Source organism: Tamandua tetradactyla, chromosome 6 (assembly GCF_023851605.1).
Source record: "Tamandua tetradactyla isolate mTamTet1 chromosome 6, mTamTet1.pri, whole genome shotgun sequence".
NCBI lineage: Eukaryota > Metazoa > Chordata > Mammalia > Pilosa > Myrmecophagidae > Tamandua > Tamandua tetradactyla.
This window is the reverse complement of record NC_135332.1, coordinates 85,096,446-85,106,273: the sequence shown is the minus strand read 5'-3', so window position 1 is coordinate 85,106,273 and position 9,828 is coordinate 85,096,446. Positions and strand designations below refer to the sequence as shown.

The following is a 9,828-nucleotide window of genomic DNA, read 5'->3' as shown; positions in this document are numbered from 1 at the left end:
CACAGCCATGGCAGCGTGGGGCAGGATGAGGCTGTCCCCAGCCCTGGCCAGCAGCTCCTGGCACACCTGTCGGGCAGGCTGGGGAAGGCCGCCCCACACCCCAACCGGGTCTGGGTGCTGCCCTGCGTGCAGGCTGCGATCCCTTGGGGGTTCCCTATTCACTCACTGGGGTGACGGGTCTGTGGGAAGGCGAGAATGACTCCCTGCACCCCATGGGCCCCTGGACGCTGCTGCCAGCACTGACTTGAGGTTTTCTGGAACTTCCCAGAATGCGTCTCCTTGGCTGGAGGCCGGTTCTTGATGGCCCCAAAGGGACCTTGACTGGGGAGAGGACTCGGATTGATGAGGTGCAGGAGAGAGAGGGAGAGAGGGGGGAGAGTGAGTCCACTGAACAAGCTCCTCCTGTCCACCCACTACATGCCAAAGCTGTGTCCTGTCCACCCTCAATGCTCCCCAAAAGTAAAGGCCAACAGTTCCAACTAACCTGTGGTTCCCAAAACTCAGGTCTGTCCTAGCAGTGAGGAGATATGGTTGTAATCTCAGCTCTGCCCCAGACTTGCTGTGTGGCCTCTGGAAAGCCAGCTCCCTCTCTGGGCCTCCCAGCAAGAGGAAGGAGGGTGAGAAGGTGGGCAAGGCTCCCGCTGCCCTGACATGCTGGATGCTCAGAGCAGCTGCTGTGGTTGCTGTCTGGGAACTCAAGCCATGTCCCGTCCCCTTCCCTGGCCCAGACTGCCGCCCAGCTGGGCGCCGTTCCCGACCTCTCTCTGCTGCGGTCAGCGAGCCTGAAAGTCACCGGATGCACCAGTCTGCAGCATGGAAGCTTGGAGAGCACAGCAGGCGGCAGCTGTCACGACACCAGCAGAGTCCAGAGGCCCCTCCTGGCCCCGCACTGCCCTCGGTCCCCCCGGCTGCCCTCGGCCCCCCCGGCTGAACTGCTCACCTCGGCACACCTGTTTATCCCCGGAGCCCAGGTCAGCCCGTGGGAAGTGCTGACGGGTGGGGATGGGGAGACCGCAGAACCGGCAGGAAGGTTCCGGTGCTCCAGGCTGGGCAGGGCCTGCTCGTGGACAGTCCCCCACCCCCAAACCCCAAGAACCCCCAAGGTCGGGGGCTAACGGGAGGTCCGGGCCGAGTCCACAGCCACCTGCGTCTCAGCGACCGTTTCCTCCCCTATGGAATGCACTTCGGCCGTGGTACAGTGGGCCAGGAAACTAACTTCAAGTCCTAACCTGACCCTGACTTGGGGACCTCTTGCGGGTCAGTGCCCACGTCCCAGCCGTGTAAGGAGGGAACCGGACTGGGTTCTTTCCAATCCCAGGGCTTTCCGTGCCTCCCCAAAGAGCTCTCTCCTCCTGGGGTCTGCTGCAGCCAGCAGCTCTGACCCTGGGTCGGGCAGCGTTTTCAGGCAGTCAGACCCTGGGGCAGCTGTGCCATGTCCTCCAGTTGCCCCTTGGGCGGTCCCAGGGCCCCCCCGGGAGCCTTGCACCTGTCTCCGGACCTGTGAAATCCAATTTGCTCCTGACATGACACCTCCAGAGCCGGCCGGCCGCCCTGCCGAGCGAGAAGTGGGCCAGCAGCTCCGGGCCCCGGGCTCCTGCACAGTCGCTTCTTGGGCCTCTGGGGGGAGAAAGGCCGAGCCTTACAGAATCCTAAAGACCCCCAGCCCGGCTCAGAGCCCACATGGGACAGACTGACCCGCTGTGGCCGGCTTTGGGTCCTGCAGTTAGAGGATTTGGGCTGGAGGAGGCGGAGCCGTATCTGCACCTGCCGTCTCTGAGCAGACAGTGACCTCCCAACAGATACTTCTGGAACGTGCCCAGACCCGTGCTCTCACCCTCCCCTGAGGCCATGGACCTGGCTGCCTGGGGGATCTGTGCAGTCCAGGAACAGGGTGCATAGCACCAAAGGGTGCTAACGGGCCCCCGGATCCTGGGGTGATGCTGTCCCCTCAGGCCAGGGTGTGTCTGCCTGCCCATCCCAGCAACCACAGCGGCCCCTCCTGTCCCTTTACCCACAGGGACCAAGCCTGGGTGATGCTGGTGGAGGAGGCTCCCTGAGACCCCTCGGCTCCATCGGCCTCTCTTGTTGACAGGTGGTTCAGCCCATCCCCGTTCTGGAGTGCTGCCATGGCAGGGGGTACGGTGTGAGGGGTGCAGGGCGAGAAGGGGTGCAGAGTGAGGTGTGCAGGGTATAGAGGGATCCAAGGTGGGGGCTGCAGGGTGAGGAGTTGCAGGTGGGGGTGTGGGGCAGAGTAAGGAGGGGAGCACAATAGGGGGTAAATGCAGGGGTGTGGGGCAGAGTGGGGAGTGCAGGATGAGAGGTACAGGACACAGAGGGATCCAGGGTAGGGGTGCAGGGATAAAAGCATAGGGCAGAGGGGTGCAGGGTGGAGGGGTGCATAGTGGGGAGGGGAGCAGGGTGGGGTGCAGACTCCAGGCCTCTGAGTCTGCTGGGCAGTGTGGGCCCTGGTGGGGGCCCCGGCTGCAGGGCCCAGTGGAGCCGCTCTCCAGGGCCTCTGCTGGCTGGGGCCCTACTGGCTCTCCCCCCACCCAATGGGGGCCGTCCCATGGCTGGCCAAAGATGCCTTCTGCTCCCTTGGCCTACAACTGAATTCTCCCCCGATCACACTTCAGGGCTGGGACCACCACCAGGGCAGACAGGACCCCGGATTCAAACGGGCAGTAGCATGAAGACCCCCACTCTGGGTTGCCCCCAACTCTGGGCTGCCCCCCAGTGTCTTTGGGACGGGCCGGCTCCTCAAGCCTCTGTTCCCTTTGCCCTTGGGCCAACAACGCTTCCCTCTGAGGCCGCTGTGGATGGCAGGGGGAAGGTGCCAATGAGGGGCTGGGCCACAGGACTGGAGGCCAAGGAGAGGCCAAGGGCCCAGCCCCCTGAGGGCCCTTCTTGAGGCTCAGAAGCCATCATGCCCCCAGGCCACCCAGGCAGTGGCCTGCATGAGGTGAGGGGCTTCGGCCACCACTATGCCCTGAGCTAGACAGAGGGGCTGATTCCTGGGCCAGGCCAGGGTCTGGATGCCCCCAAGGCCCTGGGGCAGGACCTGACTGTGGCAAATAAAACAGGCTGCAGGAAGGGTGATGACAAAACCACGGTCACCTGGTCCTGAGAGGGGTCTAGGGTGTCTAGAGAGCTCAGGTGGAAGGTGTCCCCCTCTGCCCAGAGCCGCCACCTCCATCCTGCCAACTGCCCAGCCTGGCCCTGGTGCCCTCCTCCCCCAGCTGCCCCAAGGGGGCCTCCACTCCAGACCTACTGGGCTCCCCCTGACCCCAGCCTGGCCTTGGGGCCTAGCCAGAAAGCATGAGCACCCCACAGAGAAGCCTCTGGTCCACTCTCCCTCCTGCACTGGGACCCACCCCACCCAGAGGGAAGCCCAACCCCAGGGTGACCACAAGCCTCTGCCTGCAAAGCCGCACCCCCTGTTGTCATCATGTTCACTACCCTCCACCATGCCCACTACTCTCCGTGGACAAAAGGCTGCAAAGCAAACAGGAGACCAGCCCCTTCTCCAATGCTTCACCTGCCCTCCTTGCCACCCTCCCCAAGGCCCCTCTCCTCCTCCCCCCGGAGGCCCCCAGCATATGCCCATTAGGTGCTGGAGGATGGGTCACATGGCATGGCTGAGGGGAGACCCTGTCCTGAGAGCCGGAGGGTCAGCTCTCCAGCTGGGCCGGTGTCCCTGTGCCCTCCCGTACAGGGCAGCGCCTCCTGAGCCTCCGTCTTTCATCAGTAGGACCAGGCAAGTCTTCCAGCTCAGCCACCCCCAAGCTGGCCTCGTGGGCCCAGGAAATTCTGCTCAGCTTACGGGCCTGCCCCAGGAGCCATGGACTGACGACACGGGTGGGGAAACAGGGACCGTGACGATCCCAGCCTGAGCCCAGAGACAGCCTCACTCCTGCATGGGGAAGTTGGGGGCATCTCAGCTGCCGACACCCACTGTCTGCTGCTGCTGATAGCGTGTGACCCCCGGGAGGTGCCAGATGGCTGTGTGCACAGGGTGGAGGGCTCAAAGGAAGGAAGGGGCTTCTTCCTGGACCCGCTACGGCCCCTGTCTGTCCCCCAGCTCCTCCAGGCCTGGCTGTCCCTGGACCCGGGCAGAAAGCGGCTGCTGCGTTGTAGAAGCTTCTTCCCTTCAGTATCACCAGCCCCCCGTCAGCAGACACCCCTCAGGGACTGCCCCCCCACTCCCCTTTGCAGGCTGAGCACAGCTTTAGGGCAGGTAAACGGAAGTTGGGGAGACCTTCGCTCTCCTACAAAGGCACGGAGGAGCCACGCAGGGGAATTTGGGGGCTTTCTGGATGGGAAACGAAGGCAGAGGCAGCCTGGTCCAGGCTCTGGTAGCCCGGGGGGTCCCAGACAAACAGCTTGGCTTAGAATCAGGCTCCAGGGGGCCCCGGACCTGCACTGCCCGGCTCACCCTGCCTGCTGCTTGGTTGTTTCTGCACCCCTGATCATTTTGCAGAGGACGCCTGTTCCACTCTCCCTTTCTCAGAGGCAGAAGCCCTGGCACCCCCCCTTCCCAGTCACCCCCTCTGGCCCCAGCGCTCTCGGGACAGCCCCAGCCAGCCCGCACCCTCAGGCAAGCCCCGCAGCCTCTCCCAAGCCTGTCTCCTCAGCTTCAGCACGGGAAGTGCCTGCCCGGCGCCCAGAGGTTGGACGGTTACCCATTCAGCCAGTCTCCACGCCCATGCCAAGCTGAAAGCCAGTGACGTTGGGGGGCCCAGGGCCCCTGCACAGGGAGGTTTGGTGGGGAGGGAGGAAGGTCCATGAGCACACCAGAGAGGGAGTGTCCAGTGAACGGCCCGTGGCGGCACGTGCCCTGCCAGAGAAGGAGGAGGCGAAGTCCTGCAGAGCCCGGCCCCGTGCACGTGGGCTCTGGAGTCAGGCAAGGGGCCCTCTCGGGGTGCTGCGAGCTCCAGCATGGGACACAGCGAGAACGTGGGATCCACTAGCCACCATGTGAGGGCTGGGAAGGGCAGCCCACAGACGCCTCAGGCACTGGGGTGCACTGACGGGTGTCCTCCACCTCCAGGGCCTGAGCCGTACTTGACTGCAGAGAGGGACGCCAGTGGCAGCAGGCAGGTCCAGTCCTATCACTGCCCCAACCCCCTGCAGACTATCTAGGCTCTCGCTAACACAGGGTGGTGCAGCCATTTTTGCTAGGCTTCCTTCCTGGGCCGCCAACAGAAGCTTCTGTGCACACGCATGCACATACACATGCACACGGGGGCTCCCACAGGCATGTATATGCACATTCATGCACACGAAGAGGCTCACACACAGGGACTTAGAAAGGCACAAACACAGGTGCTCACACACACATATGGGGGCTCATGCAGGCATACGCACACGCATGCATACACAAGGGCTCACACAGGCATGCACACACGTGCTCACACACACAAAAATGCACACGGGGCACATACAAACACACACATGCACACACAGAGAGACATACACTTGTGTGCACACACAGGGGCTCATACACGCACACAGGTGCACACAGACACCTGCATACACTCACACGATGCACATAGTACACCAGGCACACGTGTGCACATGCACACATGTTCAAGGTGCTCATACATGCAACATAGATTCATACACACATGCACACAAAGACAAACACAGGCTGTATTAGTCAGGGTTCTCTAGAGAAACAGAATCAACAGGGAACACTCGCAGGAAGAGATCCTGTCTCTTCCAAATCCTCCTTAAAAGGCTTCCTGTGATTAGATTAAGCATCACTCATTGCAGAAGACACACCCCCTGGCTGATGACAAATGGAATCAGCTGTGGATACAGCTGACATGATCATGATTTAATTCTATGAAATGTCCTCATTGCAACAGACATGCCAGCGCTTGCCCAACCAGACAAACAGGTACCACCACTTGGCCAAGTTGACACATAAACCTGACCATGACACATTCACAGGCACACACTCATACCTACATGTGCAAACTCACACACACATGCAGACACAGCCCAGAGCACCGTCCCCACATTCTCACTTACCCAGCCCCTGCTCCCAAAAGCCTTCAGACCCCCAGCCCTGTGCACTCTTCTTGCCCCCTGGTCCCGGCCCCGGCCAGAGAAGCCATCATACAGGACCCCCAAAGAGAGGATGCCCTGAAAAGCGTTGGGTCTGCTCTGGTTCTCTTTTAACCCTCCATGCCTGGGAGAGTGTCTGGCACCTGGTGCATTCCATTCAATGGTTCTTAAAGGAAGTGGGTCCAAGGGCCAATCTGGAGCTGGGCCTAGGCTCTGCGCCCCACTCTATCCCTTGTCGTGTTGGGGTGACTGGTGGGTAAGGAAATCCAGAGCATTCTTTCTTGCAGAATTTCAAGGCTCTCCTCCCAACAGGGGGGGAAGGAAGGGAGCTTGGAATCATCTAGTCCAAATCCCCAGCTCTGCAGAGCCAACTGCAGTTCCGAGGGGTGCAGAGCATTGCATGGGGTGCCTCCCTTGCCTCCTCCTCCCCTTCAGGTGGCAGCCAAGCACCCTCTCCTGCCCCCCCCCCCCCACAGCAGGACTGGTTCTCAGGGCCAGGGCTGGTCACAACCAGGGCAAAGCCCACCCTGGCTGCAGGGAGCTCCCCAGCCCAGCTCTCCACTCTGCTGCAGCCAGATTCCACCTTAAACCTGGAGCCAGACAGGGGTGGGCCCTCCTCTCTCAGGAATTCAGGAGGTTGAAAGGCTAAACTTTGAGTTGCATATATGTTATGTTATGAGAATATTATGTTGTGAGAATAAAAATTGATAAAAAACAACAACCCACAAGCACCATAGGACGGTACAGCAAAAACAGGGAGACCTGAAGTAAACAGCTTCATAGTTAACAGGACAATTTTCAGTAATGGTTTCTTGTCTCTGGTAACAAAGGTACCCCACGAACGCCAGCTGTTACGAATGGGGGTAGGTGGGAATGCTGCATTTTCTGCATGGCTTTTCTGTAAACCTACAACTTCCTTAATTTATGTATTTATTCACTTATTTTTGCATGGACAGGCGCCAGGAATCGAACCCAGGTCTCCAGCATGTCAGGTGAGATCTTGCGGCCACTGCGCCACCGTGGCCTGCCCAACTTCTCTAATTTAAAAACAAATGATACAAATAAAACAAAATAATTCTGGAGCATTGGTGGGGGGGCCTTGAAGTTTGCAAGAAAGAACACTCTGGGGGGCCTCACCCACCCATCACCCCAACAAGCTGAGGGACAGAGGCGGGGCTGGAGGCCTCCAAGCCCAGGAACCTTTTCTGTGAATCGGGCAGGGGTGTGGACAGGGGGGGCGCCTAGATGCGGGGGTGTCGGGGGGTCACCGGCCTGGGTGGGAAGGAAACGAAGTGGGGGGCTGCTCTCCACCACAGGGTAGACTCTCGCTGGACAAGGGCGATCACCAACAGGCAGCACTGACCTGCTGCCTACCTGGAGCTGGTGGCATGCACCGGGGAACCACGGATTCGCTCACTTCGTCCTCAAGTGGCCCAGGTGTGGGGGGCTGGGGCCTGGCAGAGCCAGGTCTGACCCCTGGGCAGCTCAAGGAGGGAGGAGGGAGGCGGGAGGGGATGGAGCATGGGGCAAAGGGTGAGGCCAAGGAAACCCAACGCTCCCCTCCTCTTTCCTCGGCACCCCTGCTCCCTGATCCCCCAACTCAGGCCCCAGGCTCCTGTTAAGGCAGCACCCCCACGGCAGCAGAGGCAGGGTCTCCTGGCACCTGAGTCCCCAGATCCCAGGCAAAGGGAAGCCCTAAAGGAGAAGGCTCCAATGGAGTCAGCAGCCAGGAGGGCCCCAGGGCGAGTGGGTAAAATACAAATAAATATTATCTGATGTCCAGATAAACAATCATGGTTTTTTCAGTATAAGCGTGTGCCAAATTGCATAAAGTACACTTAGATTAAAAAAAGGTTTTTATCTGAAATTCGGATTTAACCTGGTGTACTGTTATCTTACAGGTGTGCTTTGTTCCTTTTTCTTTCTTCCCCTAAATCAGGGTAGGGGGTGCCCACAGCACCCCCTGGGCACTCAGCTGAACACCAGGAGGCAGCCGCTGGGTGCTGAGCCAAAAGCCAGATGATCTCTTGAATCCAAGCCAAACAGGAATTGAGCTAGGCCAGCAGCCTCCAGGCCTGGATCCTCGGGGTCCCCCTCATGCTGCGTCCCCCATGAGCACAAGGTGTAGGGCTCCTCTTCTTGCTCTGGGCCCTGCCCACCCAGCCCCAGTCACTCCTGAGTGGGCACAGCAGGCCAGGCCCTTCCCCAGCCCACCCTGACCCCAACAGGGCTCTGACTCCAAATACCTGCAGTGTATCCACGGTGACTGTTAACGCTAAACCCCTTACGCTGGCATCTGGGATCCGCCAAAAGGTAGCCATGAGCAGCCTGCCTCCTCTGTATCATCATCCACTTTTGCCCCGAGCCAAACTTGCATACTCTGAATGTTCTGACCTCTGAAATGAAAGGGCCAGGGTTCAGTCAATAACCAGAGTCAGGCTAAGAGTATGATCAGGGTCAGGGTTCAGTGTATGACAGGGTTCAGGGCTCAGCATGTGACCAGGATCAGGGCTCAGCATATGACCAGGATCAGGGCTCAGTATCCACTCTGGAGCACTGCCTATTGAGTGACCAGCCCAACCACCCCATGAGCTCACCTGGGCTGCTGCCTGCTGGCACGAGGCCTTCTGAGAGCACAGGCCCCATTCCAGAGCCCGAGCCCGGGTCACCGGGGGCCTGAATGAAGAGCGTGCCCAGCCCACAGGTCACCGTCAATGCCCCTCAGACATGTCCTCTTCTCATCCCACTCACCTCTCAGCCAAATGGCTCAGGACTGCCCTTCCTTAATAACTAAGAAATTCAGCTGTCAGGGCAACCTGACCCCAGCGGCCCACTTGCTCCTGCTGGCAGGCTGCCCGATTGTCACCCCCTGAATCAAGGTTAGGTGGCATCTGCCTGGCTGAAGGCAGCAGCCCTGCCTCTCCCGCCCTGCCATGGGGACAGGCTGGCCTGCTCTGTGGTACAAGGGGACACATTTTGCTGCTCGTTGGTGATGCTGTCTAAATATCTTATTAGAAATTAATATTTAATTCTCTTCTGTGGATCTAGCTTAATTATTCAATTTATTATTGCAATTACTGAGAAGCACCCGGAAGCAAAATTGCTGGCTTTGAGCAGGGAAGGCAGTCAAGGAGGAGGGGAGTCTTGCCAAGTGCATCTCAATTTTCAGCATGACTAGTTTGCAGCCTGTGGCCTTAGGGGGTTCCTCCTTGTGTCCCACTGAAGTCTCTCTTGTTGCAGTGAAAGACAAAACAAAATAGAAATGTTTCCTCTGTCAGCCCTGGCTGAATGCTCTCCCTATTCCCAGAGTGTCCTGTCCCCTCCTTGGGGGGAGAGGAGAAGTATTCCTTGGAATGGAGCCGCAATCTCTGCATCTGCTGAGAGGGGAGTGGGGGGCTGAAAGCGGGATCCCATCTCTTCCTTCTCCATCATTCTGGGACCCAGTGCCTGGAGGAGGTAAAGAGGAGGGAGAGGGAAGAGAAGGAGGGGGAGGGGGTGAGGAGAGCTCTCTTTGGCATCTGCCACACAGAGAGACTGCTTGGGCCCCTGCAGGTCAGCTCCTGAGAATGCCGGGGTGGGGGTTGGGGGCAGATTGATGGCCAGTCCAAGGGGACAGTTCCCAGGAGCTGTGTAGGAGGAAGTGACAAAGGCCGTCTGGGGTGGGGGGTGGGGAGGGTTGAAACATGCACTTATTATGCACCAAACCTGGCTGGCTGCCTAGAGCCATTGGGACTTCAGCCAAGCACTCAGACACCCCAA

At 59.5% G+C, this 9,828-nt stretch overlaps 1 long non-coding RNA gene across 1 annotated transcript; it reads left to right on the top strand.

Moving 5' to 3' along the window:
• Window positions 1–814: 814 nt before the first annotated feature.
• Window positions 815–7,844, top strand: LOC143688567 (uncharacterized). The gene is made up of 3 exons (XR_013178130.1): window positions 815–971; window positions 7,026–7,061; window positions 7,386–7,844. It is a non-coding gene; the product is annotated as an uncharacterized LOC143688567 (long non-coding RNA).
• Window positions 7,845–9,828: the final 1,984 nt, after the last annotated feature.